This window comes from Nannobrachium achirus, assembly GCF_963921795.1.
Source record: "Nannobrachium achirus genome assembly, chromosome: 8".
NCBI lineage: Eukaryota > Metazoa > Chordata > Actinopteri > Myctophiformes > Myctophidae > Nannobrachium > Nannobrachium achirus.
The window spans coordinates 59,865,522-59,887,887 of NC_137817.1; the positions used below are offsets into that span (position 1 = coordinate 59,865,522).

The following is a 22,366-nucleotide window of genomic DNA, read 5'->3' on the forward strand; positions in this document are numbered from 1 at the left end:
GTCAAAGTACAAAATTATTGGTATCAAAATGTACTTAAAGTACGAAAAGTATAAAGTACTATACAGAATGTCACATTTCACACACATTTTCAAATTCACAAAATGTACAAGCATCTTTTGTTTTGAAATAGCAGATCTCAAGCTCACAAGTATTTTGAGCTTGTAGATCGGCTAATGTATGTTTTGTAATAATAATCAACAGCTAAGTTGTAGCTAAAGTTTTCAAATAATTGTTGTGGAGTAAACATTTATTTGTGTGTGTTCATCGATACTCATCACAGATGGTTCTGCATAGATTAACATTATGTGTATCCAATCCTTTTGACCTAGATTATATTTACTATATAAATGTATTATTTAAATTAATGTGTTTAAATTAGAGTCTTCGTTCATGTGTTTACAGCCTTGAAGAATGCTGTGTCAGCCCTAGAGAATGCCGTGTCAGCTCTGAAGACACAGAACTCAGGTGAATTCATCTCAAATACACATTATAGATGGTTCTGCTGAGAATAACTTTATGTGTATACAGTTTTTTGGACATGTGACCTCAATCTATTTATATTATTTACTATATAAAATATTTAAATTAATTTAAAACTTTCAATTCATGTGTTTACAGCATTACAGAATGACGTATCAACCCTGAAGACAGAGAACTCAGGTGAATTCATCTCATGTAAAATTTAATATGTATAATAAATGTGGGTTCTCTATAATTTCTACAAACTATAGATTATATTTACTATTCAAATGTATTATTTAAATTAAAGTAAAAGTTTTAATTCATGTGTTCAGCCTTGAAGAATGCTGTGTCAGCTCTAGAGAAGGATGTGTCATCCCTGAAGACACAGAACTTTTAAAAGTTTAAAGAGAATAACATGTTGTTACGGCCCCAGTCTAGGCAAAAAGAGATTTGGTGTAGACTGAATAAGCTGTCAAAGTAAAGAGCAAAGTTGGGTCCCGTTTTATTCCATGATGTTTTAAGAGGTTTTGAGGAGGCAGGATAGGAGTAGGCGAGGTAGCCTTCAGCTGGCGTTAGCCATTCTTAATAGTCTCATTATCTTAAAGGGGCCCCACCATGCTTCAGAATATACATTTTATATAAATATTGGTCCATAATACGGTTTTATACAGGTTTTAGCCTAAACAACCACTCGGATATTTAAATTTCATGTTCTGTCTGTCTCTAATTCCAAGCCATTTCAGATACAATACCAAAATGCCCTTTGCTGACAATGGGGCGATGGCTTTGGGCTAAAATTGGAACGATACAGAGAAGATTTACATGGTACCACAATGAGAACCTTGTAGAGTCAATACAATCAAGACAATTTTAGTACCACTTTACCTCATGGTTCCACTTCATATAGTCTCAATAGAGCATCGCAGTTTAAGCCCCGCCCGCCCTCACTCCGGTGTCGGAAGCGTTTTCTCCATGCCTATTAAATGTCTATGTCTATTTCATCCATAGACATTTCATAAAGTATTTATTTAAACATCTTTTAAGCCTCTAACAAAGCCACCCCGGCTGGTGAGGAATCATGACAATAAACACAATTTTTTGCATGCAACGATTAATTAGAAAGCTGAAAAAAGAGTTTGTAATTAAAAGATGTTTAAATAAATACTTTTTGAAATGTCTATGGATGAAATGCATGGGGGAAAACGCTTCCGACACCGGAGTGAGGGCGGGCGGGGCTTAAACTGCGATGCTCTATAGAATATAGCCTCCCAAAAAGTACCGCCCGCTTCTCTAGGGGGGCCAATAGGAAACTAGAAAATATTGTTCCTTCGAAACAATTGTGGGCTCGCTTCAAGCCAGAAAACAATGGCTATAAAAGTACAAAATGTAAAGATCGCAGGCAGTGCTCTCTTTGACGTTACTGACGTCAAAGATTGGTCCATTTTCCCCCAAAAATGTGTTGTGCAAAAGTTGACCCGCTGGTGGCGCTATAACAGGCCAATGTGAGAAGGGTGGTATCTGTTCCTTGACCTATTGGGAATGTGCTTGCAAGATTTCACGCACATTGCAGGCTGTGTTCATGATTTGAGGTCTTTTTTGGCTTTGGCCACTTTATCGCTGCTTGCAGCTATATTTATTATTATTATTATTATTATAATTTTTGTGTGTGTGTGCACTTCATAGGCATATTAGATAAAGGTCCTTAGATTGTGTGTAGAATGTTTCATGCAAATTGCTAAACAAATCCTAACAGGTTTAAGTGTTTCACAAACTGCTCAAAATGATATAGTGCCCCCCTTTGGCCGATTGGAATAACATTGGTTAGAGTGATACTTTGACTAACCCTCTACATCTTTGCCAAATGCCATGAACGTGTAACTTTGTATGTATGATTTAGAGGCAGAAGAATAATTTGCATAAAACTGCAATATTTATTGAATTATTAAAAAAGCATGTTTCAATTTAAAACAAATCCGATCTGACAGATCTTTAGATATTGGTCCAAAGTTCATGTCAAAAAAGTTTTGTGCACGTGACGCGAAAATTCCAGAATAAAAGCGGGTTTAAGCGTTTTACAAACTGCTCAAAATGGCGGAAAATCTAAGGGCGGAGCTTACTTAACAAAGACATAGATGTCTTCCGCTTGAGTCAAAGCACGCGTGTAAGCAAGTTGCATGTCTTCAAACGAAACGAGTCATGACCTATGCCCGTTTGAAGTTTAAATTTTCAAACGCTTTGTATAGCGCCCCCTTTTGGCCGATTGGAATAAAATTGGTTTCAGTGATACTTTGACTAACCCTCTACATCTTTGCCAAATGCCATGAACGTGTAACTTTGCATGTATGATTTTAATTTGCATAAAACCGCAATATTAATTGAATTATTAAAACATCATTATTTAACGTACAAACTTCTCACCACATAGCCTGTGTAGGTATAGGTTCAAATTTCATGTGAAAAAAGTTGTGTGCGTGTAACGCAAAAATCCCAGGAGGAGAAAGATTTTTTAGAGATAGTTTTTCAAATAATTCCAAATTGTGGGAGATCTAAAGGTCAGAGGTCAAAAGTCAGAGGGTAAAAGTTGTTCGGCATGAGGAGACGCATAAGTGTGTCCAGGTTTCATGACTGTACGTATAACAGAGCATGAGCTATACCTGTTCAAAGATCGCACTTTCGAAGGCTTCCTACAGCGCCACCATTTGGCCGATTGCTGTAAAAAGTAATAGCACACTTCGCCACTGTAAGCTGTACACATTGATGTTTTTATTTTCATTTTCTGCCTGAGTATGTAGGAGTAGAAAGGAACCGAAGTTTTGAGGAGAACTTGATATGATAATAGATAAATGACAATATCTAAAGTGTGCTACAGGCGAGCCCACAATGAAAGTGAGACGGAGGTGCAAGGAAGTGGAGGTTGTTCAGGATGTTCAAGTAAGAGAGTCAAAACACAGTATAGGGATGATGCCCTGTTAGGGCAACCACAATAATAAATAGTGAGAACATCTACAGTATGCTGCTGCAGCGAGCAAACAATGATGTCAAATGTCAAAGTAAATGCAGTGAAATAATACGAAATTATACTTTCTCCTGCTCTCCCTCTCCTACCTCTCAGTTAATCCTCCGAAAGTGGGCTTTTCTGCATCATTGCTAAAGGATGGGCCTTTCAATCCCAACATGTCCAACATCATAGTGTTCACGAATGTCTTCATCAACACTGGAAACGCTTACAGCAACACCACAGGTACTGACACCCAGGGCCCACAGGATCAGGACATTTTACCAGACGATTAATTGCCTTACAAATAATTATGACGTTTTAGACAATGTGTTGTGTGGTGGGTGTGGATGATAATTCCATTTTGCTGGTGTGGACAGGTTAAGGATGGGAAGATAATCGTTATTATCGTTTATCGTGATAAAAAACACTCACAATAATCGTATCGTGGAGATTTAAATTCATCATGCACTAGGATCAATTCACCTTTTATTTGCCGAGCTGCATATCCGGTTAATTTAAACACTATAATTGGTCAATCGGACCTGGAAATAACGTACTTGATACAGTCTTTTTTTTCACTCTTTTGATTTTGATTATCACGATAATATCGTAAATCACAATGTTTTTGGTCACAATTTTTCATATCGTCCCATCCCTACTACAGGTATCTTCACTGCTCCATGGAAGGCAGCATACCGGTTCAGCTTTGCAACATGGGGCTACACCACGGACCACAGCACTGGGGCCATCCTGGTGAAGAATGGGGTCTATCAAATCAGCACTTGGGCATTCAAGGGACAAGATCTAACCGAACAGACCAGTAACTCACTCATTCTGCCACTTAATGTTGGGGAGACAGTGAATATAATCCATTGGGGAGGCGTAAATGCCCAAATAAATGCAGCCACCTTCACTGGCTTCCTTCTCTTCCTACTGTAGACCAAACTGTACCATCGACCAGTGGTTCTCAAGTGTGTGGGGGGTCAATTTATACTGCCTAGTGCCTACACTAAAGTATATTGAATTTATCATGTAGTTGCTCTGTACCACCTTATACAAATGTCTCCTTGGTTGTTTGGGTCTTATTTAAGTACATATTGTGGCGCATTTTTCCAATAAATAACCCATTGTGTGCATCTTAAGTTGTTGCCTACCTTCCATTAAGTACACCACAGCACAATCACAGATTCACAGTACATAGATTCACTTTCAGAAGAGGAAGAAGAAGCGGAACAAAAGAAGAAACATCTAAACTAACTTTGGTAGCTCACACTGTGATTATAACTTGTATTTGTCACAAAATCACTTAATTAATTCATATGCTGGTGTATTTTAAAGGTCTTAAGAATATATTTTTCTCTTTTTTTCATTTCTTTATTGCTTTTTGACATATATAACATTTGCACACTTTATGACTATATAAACTCATACTGTCAAAAAGGTTTTCTTTTGTTTTCTCACCCTTGTGCACTCCATACAACATACAACATATAACATACAAACAATCAAACATTTACAGCTTCTCTTCAAAGTATTACATTTTTCTTTTTCTTCATGTTCTCCCTTGTTAACCCTCCTGGCACTCCCCCCATGGCATAACTATGGTGTAACTACAGGCATAGACAACCCGACCCAGAGATGTAAGACTAAGAAATAATAAATATAATAATGCATTCAAAAGGGTTATGACCTTAGCTTGGAGCTTGTCCCTGTGGCGGCGCTGGCAGCGTTAACGTCTTTAATTTAATTATATGGTCAATCATGGGGCCCCACATCAGATCAAATTTTTTTGGTGAACCCCTTAGATTAAATTTGATCTTCTCCAAGTTTAGATACAGCCATACCGATGCTTTAGGGGCCAATGTTGATTTCCACTCCAATAAGATTCTTCTTCTAGCTAGTAGAGATGCGAATGCAAGACACAGCTTTATACCCCTCCTTATAATTTGTTGATCTAATGAAACTCCAAACAGAGCCAGCTCTGCACCCAGTGACAACTCCACATTCCAGGCTTCTGCTAGGTGTTTAGAAATATTAGCCCAATAACCACGTAGGCGAGGACATGACCAGAACATGTGTGTCATGTTCGCTGGGGACATGTGACATCTATTACAAGAGTCTGTGACACTAGGATATATTTTAGATAGTTTATAGTTAGTAAAGTAAATACGATGCACAACTTTAAATTGTATTAAGTTTAGCCTAGCACATGATATACTGTCGTTCACTCTTATTAGGGCTTCCTCCCAAGCTCCCTCATCTATACCCCCTCCCAGTTCATTTTCCCAGTCGCTTTTTATTTTGTCTAAAGAGATTACTGTGTGTTTAGAAATGGAATTGTAAATCTTTGAGATCAGACCTCTCCCAGTCTTATCAATATCCAAAATTGTGTCAATTAACGAATTAGGAATAGCATTTGGGAAGGCGGTATTATTTGTTTTAACAAAGTCTCGAATCTGGAAGTATCGGTACAGATGAGATCTTGGAGGGTTAAACCTTTCACACAGTTCGCTGAAGCTACAAAATATATTATCTCTATACAAATAAGAATATATTTTTCAATAAAATTATAATTGATAGAAACCTTGAAAGAACAAAGAGAGATATTTCACGCTTTGAATAGTCTGCCACATTCCATTGGTTAATGTAGTGCAAAGTTTGAATACATGCTTGTTGGGAGCATGGGGTATATGTCTTGTTGACAGACATTTCAACACAAGGCCAGAAGGATCCAGCATCGACCACGGAACCTGCTGATGATCAGATGATTCCTCTACCTTCTCTAAGCCAGTTATAAATAACACAGTGTGAATATATGACTTCCTGCATTTGCATTCAAATTGTTCCTTTGTACATCTTCCTTTCTTTCATACTGTATATTCAACTATTCTTGGATTGCAACAATAAAATACATCTAAGTATCGAAAGATTTGCAGCCTGATATTTATTAAAATAGTTCAGGGGTCATCAACATATCCATACACGTGTGTGTGTGTGTGTGTGTGTGTGTGTGTGTGTGTGCGTGTGTGCGTGCGTGCGTGCGTGCGTGCGTGCGTGCGTGCGTGCGTGTATAGCATTGTACATAATGGTCAGATTTTCTCATCGAGATATCACCACAATGGAACGAAACCACAACTGTCGAAGCTACCATACCAAAACATTGTTTTGGATTGATAAGGTAGAACTGGTAGAACTTGATCTCCTCCTCACCTCAACTAACCTCTGACAAGCCAGCAATCTCTACAACAACCGTATGACACTCACCCACTCACCTCTGCACCTACAGTTACTTGCCATTGAGACCGGCACGTCTCACCCAGCAGGTTCTCAGCTCACTTGTGTCACACAGCCCACTGGCTCTATGCATTTACGTCTTGCAATGTAGTAACAATTACAGCCACGGGGTGGCGCTTCGGAGTCAGCAAAGAGCGGCGGGAGAGAGTATAACGTCTCAGACAATAAATGTATTTATCCACGGCATGGAAGGAATGTACTCAGTCAATAAAAATGTTCCTCAGAAACAGATTGGTTTGTTCTTACCCACTACAGTCATGCTATTTAGCTAAATGCTGTTTTAATTTAATATTAATGTCTAAAAATGTCAAGCCTCTTTCTTTCTCTGTGCACCACTGCCGTGATATTTAATAGCATATAATAGAAAGGGAGTTACAACAAATAACATAGAGTAATATAAACTAGTTCATAGAATAAGCACAATTTTATTTAGAGCAACGATCATGTGAGTCGGGGAACTAATGCATGCAGGAGACTGACCGACAGACATTGCACATTGTCACAGCTCGCAGTGCAGCACTGACCATCGTAGCGGCCAATGGGCTGATCTATAGCTGCGCACAGCACAGTTTTGTTAGTTGTCTAATAATATTAAGAATGAAAGTCAGGATCATATCAAGCGCAATTCTTTTACTTTTTTTCGTGTGGCGTTGTGAGCTTGATAGGCTAATAATCAGATTGGCTATTTGTGTAACGAAATATATAGCCAATAAACTAAACTAAATCAAATTGAACCGTATGGGTCCATTTGGTTTAATTGTATCTCTCTCTCGTCATTTCTCTGCCTTGCTCTATCTATCCCGAATCCCGATCCCCAAATTTCTGCAAAGAGGTTTCGTGGAGAGGGGAAAAGGAGCCATATCTGGCACACGACGTCCGTTGACGTTGATTTTTGGTTGGATTTAGGTCGCGACGTCAGCTAACCAAAATCCAACGTTGGACCAACGTCAACTTCCAACGTTGTATCAACGTATTAATTTGACGTCAATTGACGTTGATATTTGGTTGGTTTTAGGTTGTGTTGGTAACTGACCAATAACCAACGTCTGTTCAACGTATTATCCCAACGTCATCCTGACGTCGAATACTAACATTCTGTTGTCGGATTTTTGACCAAACCTCAATGTCTGCCCAACGTTATTATGACAACGTCCACACAACGTTGCAGTCTAACATCATCAGACGTTGATATTTGGTTGGTTTTAGGTTGTGTTGGTAACTAACCAATAACCAACGTCTGTTCAACGTATTATCCCAACGTCAGGTTGACGTCGAATACTGACATGCTGTTGTCGGATTTTTGAACAAACCTCAATGTCTGCCCAACGTTATTTTACTAACGTCCACACAACGTTGCAGTCTAACATCATCAGACGTTGACATTTGGTTGGTTTTAGGTTTTGTTGGTAACTAACCAATAACCAACGTCTGTTTAACCTATTAACCCAACGTCAGGTTGACGTTGAATACTGACATGCTGTTGTCGGATTTTTGACCAAACCTCAATGTCTGCCCAACGTTATTTTACTAACGTCCACATAACGTTGAAGTCTAACATCATCAGACGTTGATATTTGGTTGGTTTTAGGTTGTGTTGGTAACTGACCAATAACCAACGTCTGTTCACGTATTATCCCAACGTCATCTTGATGTCGAATACTGACATTCTGTTGTCGGATTTTTGGACAAACCCCAATGTCTATCCAACGTTATTATGACAACGTCCACACAACGTTGCAGTCTAACATCATTAGACATAGATATTTGGTTGGTTTTAGGTTGTGTTGGTAACTAACCAATAACCGACATCTGTTCAACGTATTATCCCAACGTCAGGTTGACGTCGAATACTGACATGCTGTTGTCGGATTTTTGACCAAACCTCATTGTCTGCCCAACGTTATTTTACTAACGTCCACATAACGTTGAAGTCTAACATCATTAGACATAGATATTTGGTTGGTTTTAGGTTGTGTTGGTAACTAACGAATAACCAACGTGTGTTCAACGTGTTTTCCCAACATCAGGCTGATGTTGAATCACTGACATGCTGTTGTCGGATATTTGACTGAACCTCAGTGTCTGTCCAACGTTATTATAATAACGTCTACACAACATTGCAGTCTAACGTCATTAGACGTTGACATTTGGTTGGTTTTAGGTTGTGTTGGTAACTGACCAATAACCAACGTCTGTTCGACTTATTATCCCAGCGTCATCTTGACGTCGAATACTGACATGCTCTTGTCTGATATTTGACCAAACGTCAATGTCTGCCCAATGTTATTATGACAACGTCCACACAACGTTGCAGTCTAACATCATCAGACGTTGATATTTGGTTGGCTTTAGGTTGTGTTGGTAACTGACCAATAACCAACGTCTGTTCGACGTATTATCCCAACGTCAGGTTGACGTTGAATACTCAGATGCTGTTGTCGGTATTAGACCAAACCTCAATGTCTGCCCAACGTTATTTTACTAACGTCCACATAACGTTGAAGTCTAACATCATCAGACGTTGATATTTGGTTGGTTTTAGGTTGTGTTGGTAACTGACCAATAACCAACGTCTGTTCGACTTATTATTCCAGCGTCATCTTGACGTCGAATACTGACATGCTGTTGTCGGATTTTTGACCAAACATCAATGTCTGCCCAATGTTATTATGACAACGTCCACACAACGTTGCAGTCTAACATCATTAGACGTAGATATTTGGTTGGTTTTAGGTTGTGTTGGTAACTAACCAATAACCAACATCTGTTCAACGTATTATCCCAACGTCAGGTTGACGTCGAATACTGACATGCTGTTGTCGGATTTTTGACCAAACCTCAATGTCTGCCCAACGTTATTTTACTAACGTCCACACAACGTTGCAGTCTAACATCATCAGACGTTGACATTTGGTTGGTTTTAGGTTGCGTTGGTAACTAACCAATAACCAACGTCTGTTCAACCTATTATCCCAACATCATGTTGACGTCGAACACTGACATGCCCTTGTCGGATTTTTGACCAAACCTCAATGTCTGCCCAACGTTTTTTTACTAACGTCCACATAACGTTGAAGTCTAACATCATTAGACATAGATATTTGGTTGGTTTTAGGTTGTGTTGGTAACTAACGAATAACCAACGTGTGTTCAACGTGTTTTCCCAACATCAGGCTGATGTTGAATCACTGACATGCTGTTGTCGGATATTTGACTGAACCTCAGTGTCTGTCCAACGTTATTATAATAACGTCTACACAACATTGCAGTCTAACGTCATTAGACGTTGACATTTGGTTGGTTTTAGGTTGTGTTGGTAACTGACCAATAACCAACGTCTGTTCGACTTATTATCCCAGCGTCATCTTGACGTCGAATACTGACATGCTCTTGTCTGATATTTGACCAAACGTCAATGTCTGCCCAATGTTATTATGACAACGTCCACACAACGTTGCAGTCTAACATCATCAGACGTTGATATTTGGTTGGTTTTAGGTTGTGTTGGTAACTGACCAATAACCAACGTCTGTTCGACGTATTATCCCAACGTCAGGTTGACGTTGAATACTCAGATGCTGTTGTCGGTATTAGACCAAACCTCAATGTCTGCCCAACGTTATTTTACTAACGTCCACATAACGTTGAAGTCTAACATCATCAGACGTTTATATTTGGTTGGTTTTAGGTTGTGTTGGTAACTGACCAATAACCAACGTCTGTTCGACTTATTATTCCAGCGTCATCTTGACGTCGAATACTGACATGCTGTTGTCGGATTTTTGACCAAACATCAATGTCTGCCCAATGTTATTATGACAACGTCCACACAACGTTGCAGTCTAACATCATCAGACGCTGATATTTGGTTGGTTTTAGGTTGCGTTGGTAACTAACCAATAACCAATGTCTGTTCAACGTATTATCCCAACGTCATATTGATGTTGAATTCTGACATGCTCTTGTCTGATATTTGACCAAACGTCAATGTCTGCCCAACATTATCATGACAACGTCCACACAACGTTGCAGTCTAACATCATCAGACGTTGATATTTGGTTGGTTTTAGGTTGTGTTGGTAACTGACCAATAACCAACGTCTGTTCGACGTATTATCCCAACTTCAGGTTGACATTGAATACTCAGATGCTGTTGTCGGTATTAGACCAAACCTCAATGTCTGCCCAACGTTATTTTACTAACGTCCACATAACGTTGAAGTCTAACATCATCGGACGTTGATATTTGGTTGGTTTTAGGTTGTGTTGGTAACTAACCAATAACCAACGTCTGTTCAACGTATAATCCCAACGTCAGGTTGATGTCGAATTCTGACATGCTCTTGTCGGATTTTTGACCAAACCTCAATGTCTGCCCAACGTTATCATGACAACGTCCACACAACGCTGCAGTCTAACATCATTAGACATAGATATTTGGTTGGTTTTAGGTTGTGTTGGTAACTAACCAATAACCAACGTCTGTTCAACGTATAATCCCAACGTCATATTGACGTCGAACACTGACATGCTCTTGTCGGATTTTTGACCAAACCTCAATGTCTGCCCAACGTTATCATGACAACGTCCACACAACGCTGCAGTCTAACATCATTAGACATAGATATTTGGTTGGTTTTATGTTGTGTTGGTAACTAACCAATAACCAACGTCTGTTCAACGTATAATCCCAACGTCATATTGACGTCGGATTTTTGACCAAACCTCAATGTCTGCCCAACGTTATCATGACAACGTCCACACAACGTTGCAGTCTAACATCATTAGACGTAGATATTTGGTTGGTTTTAGGTTGTGTTGGTAACTAACAAATAACCAACGTGTGTTCAACGTGTTTTCCCAACATCAGGCTGATGTTGAATCACTGACATGCTGTTGTCGGATATTCGACCAAACCTCAGTGTCTGCCCAACGGTATTATGACAACGTCCACACAACGTTGAAGTCTAACATCATCAGACGTTGATATTTGGTTGGTTTTAGGTTTTGTTGGTAACTGACCAATAACCAACGTCTGTTCAACGTATTATCCCAACGTCAGGTTGACTGCTTAACTTACAATGCTGTATGCATTGCAAAGGATTATGCTTTGCTGGGGATAAAAACAGAACATCTCTGGTTAAAGACCACATAAAGTATGCAGTTTAAGGGACAGTAAGGTGTCATTACAGTTAGGGACATCTGAATGTTTATGAAATTAAATTAATTTGGATCATAGCATTCATTGGACTATCAGTGTCTCTCTTGAATGTAATGGTAGTTACAGGTAAGCATGAGCATTCAGTTAATCTTGGATGTGAACAAGACCAGTATAACGGGGGAGTTTATTGGCATGGACATAGTGAACAAGGTATCTAGCAAGAATGTCAAAGTTCCTTGATAAGCAACCCCTGAGGACACTAGCCACTTCATTGGTCCAGCGTACCATTACATTGGCTCAACAAAAAACTAAAGATAGGCCGCAACAGTGCCGATTATAAATGAATGTGGGTTGTCCTTAAAGTCCAAGACCATTTCAATTTCAATGTTTTGAATCCTAAATAAGAGCTAGTGTATCTAATCTGAAATGACAGGAACTTAGAGGACAAGAAGGCCTATATTTCTTCAGTGGGGGTATAACAAAATGCATTGTGGCCTAAACTCGGGCGATAAAGAGAGAAAGACAGACAGACAGATAGGCACACCATGATGCTTATCTAACAGTACACAGCAGAATGCTGTGACAATGACCTCTGAATCTTGCCTAGAGTCCATGATTAAAGGCATATCATTCAGCCACAGAAGGGCTTACATAGGCTAGAAATGGCTAACTGTTAATGGAAAGGTCTTGACCTCAGCTGTAATAGGTCATTGTTGAACATCTATGGGACACCATCAAATGGGGTATACCCATTTAAAGATAAAAACAACATATCCCATAATATCTCCTGGCACAGGGATCATCAATGTCTGTACATTGACACATGTGGCGAGACTTGCCTTTGACCATGGTAGATTTTAGATTTTGTTTTTAAATAACAATGTTGTAATTTTGATCATGAGACTAAATTTCTGTCCCAGTCTCCAGGGTTTCTTCAGGATATGTATGACACTATATTCCACTAGTACAGTGGTTCTCAATTTATTTGTATTATTATTATTTTTAAGGACCCATAACTCTGAGAGTGTTTATGGGTCCATTTAGTGTTAGAGTTACAGACCTGTAATGTTCGATTTGGACCGCATTCAAGGAACTTTGAGGTCCCTCTCAACCTGCTTTGAGAACCACTGTGCTAGTAGACATTTGAGACTGGCTCTTTGTGTGCTACTGGTAACATTATTGTCCACTCCATGGCAAAAATATCATTCAGACAAAAATGTCCACCGCAAGCCAGCCTGGGGTATCCACAGTTTAATACCGCATACTATTAACTATGAAGTTTATCAATGTAAAACATTATAGATGTGACATAGAACAAAGTGTACAAATCAGCCCAACATACACAACCCATTATGGACGGGAACCCCTGTTTTATCCCTCAGGCGTTTTTTTCTGAAAACTTAGGTCAGGCTTTAGAAGGTATCGACCTTATGTCTTAATGGTTTAAAAACAGTAAAGATATATGGAATGGCAACCTGATATTAACTGCATTTGTTCTCGAAGTGGGGTCCTTGAGGGAGTTCCAGGGGGTCCCCTGCTAAATGATAGTTAGGAATGAAATGGACCCTTATGGGTAACTCATAGAGTGTACAAATGGAACCAAAATGGACCCATTAACATTGATTTTACAATAAATTGGGGTCTCAGATAGAAATGCCATAAAATGGAGGTCCGTACTTAGACTAATGCATGTCAAACTGGGGTTCTTGCAATTAAAATAGTTGAGAATCACTGCTTGACTCATCAAAATCTTCTCTAATGGAAATGTTTCTTCTTTGAAATGTTTGAGATCCACTACCATACTGTATTCCTCAATGCTTCAGAAGCTTAATATAAAACTATCCTGCTTGAAATGAGTATAATACAATAAAAACATCATCCTGACGTCAACCTGACGTTGGGATAATACGTTGAACAGACGTTGGTTATTGGTTAGTTACCAACACAACCTAAAACCAACCAAATATCAACGTCTGATGATGTTAGACTTCAACGTTATGTGGACGTTAGTAAAATAATGTTGGGCAGACATTGGTTATACAAGCAAATTATCATCTGTAATTACATCTGATTAAAACACATTTTAATGCCTATCTTTTGGGATATTATAGTTTGGAGGAAACATATGAAAGATGAAGGGAGCCATCTTTGTAGTTACAGAGAGGAACACAATATATGTGTGTTTATGGAAAGCAGTTTGAAAATCAACTACACTGCCCACAATGCAATTGCAAATGCCTGATTGGCTGTGTGTCATGTGACTGTGATGTGGCCAGCTACCACTGGCTCTGCTGAGAGCACACCCCCACTTTGAATCCAAACAGCCCACAGCAGTTACATTTGTCACCAACAGCAAGCATTGAGAGCTGCTTGTCTAAAAGTGATTTAAGATAAAACTAAACTAAATAAAATCACTGTTGATTGTTGAACAGGAAGATAGGTTGCTGCCAGTCTATTTGTGGGATTAAATCTACATTATGGAGACTTTTTGCACACAGAGAAGGAGTTTTGGAGCAGGGAGATGACACAGGTATGTAAAGCTATTTTAATTGATTGCTTTTGCTTCCAGTACTTTTTACAACTTCACTATTTACAATTCATACTCCAGTGTTTTCAGCCCTTTTCATGTCAAGGACCCCAAAATCCAAAATGACTATTTGGCTGCAGACCCCTTTTAATATGTGACAGGAACCCTCATTCCTGTAAAAAAGTTTCCATTATATAATGTTTCCAAGGTCCATTATTTATTCAGCAGTTAAATAGTGTTATTGTGACAGTAATCATTGCTATTTATATAGTGTTTGTTTAGTAATGTTAGGTTGGTTCCAGCCTTCCAGGTGGTCCCCAGCTAAATGATGGGGAGTTGATAACCAAATGGACCCCTATAGATCTTTTAATTACTGTAAAATCAAACCAAATGTACAAGCTAAATTATTTTTTACACATGATCTGTATTCCTAAATTATTAGGTATGAGACTGAGAGGCTAAATCTCACTAAATGGTGGTCCATGGCTCAAATGCATAATTGACAAACACTGATTTTGTGCCATGGTTCTCAAAGTGGGAGTGGGAGCTAGAAGTGATTAACAGGAGTGTGTGTGTGTGTGTGTGTGTGTGTGTGTGTGTGTGTGTGTGTGTGTGTGTGTGTGTGTGTGTGTGTGTGTGTGTGTGTGTGTGTGTGGTACATGGCTCACTTGTAATGTATTTTGTAGTCTTTCAACTTTTGTTTTTCTTCTGTCAACAGAAAATTCCAACGTCGAAAAGAAAACCAGTCTATGCAATATGGTAGGTTAAGTCTCCTCTTACCACCCTTTAGCAAAGTCCTTTTTAATCCAGGAAATCCAGTAGTAATCCACAATAGGAAAATAAAAGGTATCTTCATCCTGTGGTATAATATCCAAGATCCAATATAGAATACAGCATGACTTTTGCATGAGACTTCTCCTTCTCTTCTTACCCTGTACTGCCAAAGCTGCACTTCACAGGTGTTACAAACACGTCTGAATGCCAATCTACTGCAGCCAATCACTGCAGGAACTAGTCAAGTACTAAATAATATACTGTACATGCTCATATTATGCAATGTGTTCTTGTAGATAATTTTGTGTCTAATGCAACATTGTTGTTTGATGGAGTATGATAAAATCTAACCTATTCATTTCCTTTTTCACTCTCTCTCTGTTACATGAGGTGTCTCTGTGGTGGTATGAGGTGATCCTGGGAGCTAAGCCAACCAGGTAATTTACTTAATTAATAATGATTTATTTGAACTGAGAAGCCATTCTACAGCCTCACATTGTGTGTGCTTGTAGATCAGCTATTTTTGTGACTTCGGTCCATTATATCTCCCCTTTAATGATTGAATGATTGCACTCTCTCTAATAAGGAAAAGAAAAAACAACACATGTTGACCATTTTTACACTTTGTTAATTTTAAGCTCAGTGTCAGGGAAGCCCACACTGAGAGTAAATGCCAGCAGAACAATATTGCAAGCCATTTTGGCAAAACCTTGATCGGCGCTACCCACACGTTAGGTTGTGTAGCTCATGCCTCGAATGCCCGATGCTTACAAGCTGTACTTTGTTGTAAAGGTGACGAATCAATGATAAAAATGATATAAAACAATACAAATTGGTATTATTAAAGGGGAGATAATGGACCGAAGTCAAGTTTCTTTTCTTTTTGTGCTGATTTTATTTCCTTTCTCTCTGTGTCTCAGGTGCCGTACGTTGGGTGGCTGCTTGTTCTTGTGACGCAGTGTCCAGTCCTGTCTTATGTGGAAGCAAACATGTATGAACTAGTCACTAGTCTGTTTTCACTTCTCCCTCTCTCTCTCTCTCTCTCAGGTGTCTGCTGTGCTTGTCCCGCCTTTCCTTTGGGATAGACATGGTGGTTTCTACTCTTGGGAGATAACAACCAGGTAGTCTGATCATTGTTTTGTACTAAATAGCCAATCTACAAACTGTTGTGCGATGGAAAATTATAACGCTTTGATTGGGTGTCTAACCTCTCTTTCTCTCTCAGGTGGCGTGACGTGTCTGATAGTCCTTTCGGACCTGGTGCCAGTGGTTGACAGGATAGAGGATGGAGAGAGGAGCAACATCTCTGTGATGACCAAGCTTTTAAGACCTTGGTAGGCTTTATATGAGTCACAGTATAAAGTGCATGTTTCAACATGGAAGAAGAGGAGGTTCGCACACTGTTCCAGAGCTCCGGTAAATAGTTATTATTCTATCCTAATAAACTATTTACTGGAGCTCTGGAACAGTGTGTGCACCTCCTCCTTCCATGGTGTGTATATTATATATTCCTTGGTTCGGCACCTGTAAATCTTTGGAGATGTGCTTGCTTCCCTCTCTGCATGTTTCAACATACAATATGAATTAACCCTTGTGTGATGTGGTTTTCAGTGTCTGCATAATTATTTGTTTAATTATTCTAGGCGATGGCCTGTCTGCATGTTTTCATTTTTTCGCAGCTTAACCACTGGAACCCCCTCTTATGACAATGTCATGATATGTGAAAATTATGTGAAAATAAATAAATACAATTTTGCATGAATGTAGCTTATAGACCTGCTGTTGCTGAGCAGATTTGGTGTAGAGGGTTTAAAAAAGCGGACCACCCTGGGCCACCTGATCAACAAGGGATCAAGAGATTATATGCCATGTTTACAAAAGAACCTTACCCTACTATATTGTTCACAAAAATGTAATATGTTTTTCTTCAGGCTCTTCGGTAACCACATGAAGGGGGAAAAGGAAGGTGGCTTTGGAGAAGACTGATGTATTTTAGAGCAATACAAGGTAGAGGTGCACCGATCCGTTTTTTTCTGTTCCGATCCGATCCGATATATTAATTTGGCTATTTCCCGATAACCGATACGATACCCGATATTTACAGTAGGCTACATAGCAAAAAAGCTTCACCTTTAAGCCATTTATTAATTGTAGGATAGCTTCAGTTCAAATAACAGAGTGCATTCAGTGCAACTGAGTGCAAAATGCAATGGCAACTCTTTTTATATAAATTCTTCAAATAACCCAGTCTAATTATGGATATAATATTGATGCCAGCTGATCATTCACTTAAATTAATATACTACTGTATATATGTTTCAATAATGTTGTGCCATTGCTGCTATGTCTGTGTCACTGTTAGAGCTGCATGCTTATAGCAAAACCTTTATTTTTAAATTATGTGTAGGCTACATTTCAGATGATTTATTTCAAATATTATTTTTAATAATATTATTATTGAATAAATATTGTTTTAACAAGCAAAATCGTATCTTAATGCAAAAGGATTGTGTTAAAAGCTCAAATAAATAAGGTTGCATTTCCAAGGTGAGACATTTACCTCACAATAGTATGACTCTAGTCTGGTCCTTTCAAATATTTAAGGGCAAAATTATTACCTCATGCCCCTGCTCCGGTTGTTATGGCTTGTAAAACCCATGGGTAAAACCTCTGTATAGGGACTTAATACATTTCTGTTGCTTAATGTACTTTGTGAAACTATCGGAGGAGACTATAACGACTTTTAACGAGCTTCACCTGGACATGCATTACTTAATCCAGCGTGTGGAGACACACACGACGACATCAAGCAAAAGTGATCTGACTTTCAACAACAGAGAAACGGGAGGTGATTCTCCTTTGAAACTGGCTAAAATAAAGAGACATTCATAGTATGGCTTTTTCTGTATAGCTTGCAACAGCTGCATTCTGTCTATGAAAGTGAAAGTAAAACTCCTGACCGTCTGGACGCAGGAAAGCCTGGTGACACGATGCTTTTTTTCTTTCTCCTTCATCTTTTTTTGAGACGACAATGACACAGGATTATGGAATATATCCTTACATGCAAAGGTAATCAGCACCATCTGTATTCGGTAGGCTGCTAATGTTTACTGAGTCTCAGGCATAGAGTTATAATAAGTAGGACCAGAGCATCTTGGGAGTGCAGAGAATGTAAAGAGAGGCAGGGGCTGACATTTCTAAAAAGGCATTTTGGTGGACAATTCTCTTGAATGTAGTTATGGTATGGAAAGGGGACATTTGCATTTCTTTTACCATAGCTCAAGCCCTATTTGATGTCTGTGTGCAGACTGTGCACGTGCCTGCTGTGCAGCCTGCAGCAAAGCCGTGTCTCGTTAAGCACGGGTGGAGGAGCGACAAAAAAAAGTTTGATCCATAAGAAGATTTTGGGATGTTTATGTAATAATTATATGCTAAAAACATTTGGTCATTCATGGCCTCATGGGCTTACAATTGCGTGATTATATTGTATATTTATTATTCTTATTATTATTTATATCGGGGCTTGGATCGGCGACGTTGTGTCGATATCCGATATAATTAATTAACATTAATTACCTTCATATCGGCGGCCGATACCGATCCAATATCGGTATCGGTGCACCTCTAATACAAGGTAACTTCATGTTGACCAAGGACAGACAATTGGCACACACCAATCTGTAAATAATGTAATTGGGCAAAACATGTCCTTCCCTTTGATACAATGGCAAGTGTCTTTTAACCCAGGGGGTTTCAAACATTTTTGACTCGGGTCACCTCGCCCCTGTAAATAATATTTTAATCCACAGCACCCTTGAAGTACACTGTAAATATTTTGAATCTTACACCATTGGAGAAATATCAGTTTCCATTAGAACTGACTGAAAATAACTTTATACTTTATGTTTAACCACTTGAACCCCAGCATCCCTATTCTGGGAGGAAGGTTCACCAAAAATAGCCGATCTACAAGCTCACAGCGCGTCGTGACATGTTGTGAGCTTGTAGATCTGCTATTTTTGCAGAAGAGAGTTGGCCGTAGATGGAAAAATAACTCCTCACAAATCAGGTCAGTTTTACTTAGTGAACTGATATTGATGTAGTGATATTGATGATCAGATTATTCTGAGACACCCCTGGACTGGCATCAAGGCACCCTAGGGTGCAACAGCACCCACTTTAGGAAACCCTGGTCTAACCTATTTCCTTCTTTCTTCTCTCTCTCTTAGCTGGCGTGATGTGTCTGCTTGGGTCCAGTCATTGAGAGGATGGAGAGAAGAAGCACCTCTGTGTCCAAGCTTTTTAAGTAAGTAAGAAGTAATGCACAGCATAACACAGTATAAGGTTTGGGTGTTCTGTGGTTTTCAGTGTCTTACAATTTAATTCTTCTGGGTGAGGGCCTGCTTAACCAACTGAACTCTTGTTATTTTAAGGTTATGAGGGTGAACATGATGTGAAGTTTTCAAGTTTTTGTATGCATTGTGACCTTGTAGACACACCTGTAAATAATTTAATTTGCAAAACATGACAATGTGGTGGTGTAAGGTTATGACAGCATGTTACATATTTTGTATTCTCTTTTTCTACAGATGCCGTCATGACGTTCAACCCAGAAGCAGAGGACAACCTAAAGCAGCAGAGGCGGGAGACACAGGGGAACTGTTCATTTCAAGAGGGACACTATGGACTGATATAACTTGAATTAGTTCTGGTTGGACCTAAAACCTGGTAGCTCACTGGACATGCAGGCAAGAGGAGGCAGCGGGGGACACAAACGCATGCACTCAGAACTGATTGAACTGACACTGTGAATTCTGGGGGATCTTGGTAGTTCTGTTTGGACCTACAGTTTAATCTGGCAACTCACCGGAATACATTTTTTAAATTATTTTTTGTAGTTGTGAACTCACCGGAATATATTTTTTTAAATAATTTTTGTTGTTGTTGTGAACTCACTGGATTATATTTTTTAATTATTATATTTTTGTTGTGAACACACCGGAATATATTTTATTAATAATTTTGTTGTTGTTGTGGGACATATGCAAGTAAAAAGGAAACTGTCTGGAAGTTCTCTCTGAGGTAGGCTGTGCTATTATTTCATGTATTTCTTTATTTGTCCAGTGTTAAGGTAAAAAAAAGGTGAACTGTTATGTTCTTTTCTGGATCAAGCTTAATCAGACCTAGTGACTGCTGTGTGAGCTACCCTCTATTCACTATTCAGTACTTGACACAATTTGGTGTCATACTGTCATATGTCTGGAAGTTGATGTGATGTTAGCGTTGGTTTTCACGCCCTCTGATGTTTTGCATTTCCAACTTTGGTCATTGATGTCAACCTAATGTTGGGTTTTGACAGCAATGCACCTCTTGCTTACATGTCTAACCAACATTGGAGGATGACGTCTTGCCAACGTTGGGTTATGTTCATTTAACCAAATTAGAACTTGTATCCAAATTTGGAGTTGAACCAGTAATCGTCTACATAACATCTGAGATTAACATCAAGCTGACGTTGGATTATGTCAGTCCAATTTTATTCAACTAAAATAACTTTTATCCAACGTTAGGAGACCAACCAAAATTCAATGTCAAGATAACATCAGATGCTTACATCAAATCAATGTTTGCCTTATGACGTCAATCCGATTTACTTTTCAACAAAAATACATTGGGAGTCTAACCTTTAATCAATGTCTACATGACATCAGAGATTGACATCAAACCAATGTTGGGTCATGACGTCAATCAAACTTAAAAACCCAACGTTGGGAGTCTAACCTTTAATCAACGTCTACATAACATTAGAGATTGACATCAAACAAATGTTATGTTATGACGTCAATCAAACTTTGATTTTCAACCAAAATACAACCGGTATCCAACGTTGGAAGTCTAACCTTTAATCAACGTCTAAGTAACATCAGTGATTGACATTAAATCAACGTTAGTTTAAGATGTCAAACCAACATCAGGTTATGACATCAAACCAACATCGGGTTATGTCGTCTAACCAACGTTAGGTTATGACGTCAGACAAACTTTCTTTTTCAACATCCAACGTTGGGAGTCTAACCTTTAATCAACGTTTACGTAACATCAGAGATTAACATTAAATCAACATTAGTTTAAGATGTCAAACCAACATCAGGTTATGACGTCTAACCAACGTTAGGTCATGATGTCAGACAAACTTTCATTCACAACGAAAATACAACTGGTATCCAACGTTGGGAGTCTAACCTTTAATCAATGTCTGTATAACATCAGAGATTAACGTTAAATCGACGTTAGTTTAAGATGTCAAACCAACATCAGGTTACGATGTCTAACCAACGTTAGGTTATGACGTCAGACAAACTTTCATTTACAACGAAAATACAACTGGTATCCAACGATGGGAGTCTAACCTTTAATCAACGTCTATGTAACATCAGAGATTAACGTTAAATCGGCGTTAGTTTAAGATGTCAAACCAACATCAGGTTACGACGTCAAAGCAACATCAGGTTCTGACGTCTAACCAACGTTAGGTTAGGACGTCAGACAAACTTTCATTTACAACCAAAATACAACTGGTATCCAACATTGGGAGTCTAACCTTTAATCAACGTCTATGTAACATCAGAGATTAACGTTAAATCGACGTTAGTTTAAGATGTCAAACCAACATCAGGTTACGACGTCAAAGCAACATCAGGTTCTGGCGTCTAACCAACGTTAGGTTAGGACGTCAGACAAACTTTCATTTACAACCAAAATACAACTGGTATCCAACGTTGGGAGTCTAACCTTTAATCAACGTCTATGTAACATCAGAGATTAACGTTGAATCGACGTTAGTTTAAGATGTCAAACCAACATCAGGTTACGACGTCAAAGCAACATCAGGTTCTGACGTCTAACCAACGTTAGGTTAGGACGTCAGACAAACTTTCATTTACAACCAAAATCCAATGGTCATCCAACGTTGGAGTACAACGTTGTCCCAACGTTGTACTGACGTCGTGTGCCAGCTGGGTATTGTCTATTGGGCGTTTTAAGTGGTTAAATGTATGAAACAAACAAATATTTACACAACACGGATGATAGTAAACAGAGCAATCTAAAAATGTTATGCAATATGTATGTAGTGGTCCCTGCTTGATC

The 22,366-nt window shown here is 38.8% G+C and overlaps 1 long non-coding RNA gene across 1 annotated transcript; it reads left to right on the forward strand.

Annotated features, from left to right (window-relative positions):
- The first annotated feature begins 14,255 nt into the window (after positions 1 to 14,255).
- Positions 14,256 to 19,473, forward strand: LOC308289631. The gene is made up of 6 exons (XR_013962247.1): positions 14,256 to 14,446; positions 15,162 to 15,654; positions 16,265 to 16,338; positions 16,443 to 16,551; positions 17,149 to 17,224; positions 19,447 to 19,473. It is a non-coding gene; the product is annotated as an uncharacterized lncRNA (long non-coding RNA).
- Positions 19,474 to 22,366: the final 2,893 nt, after the last annotated feature.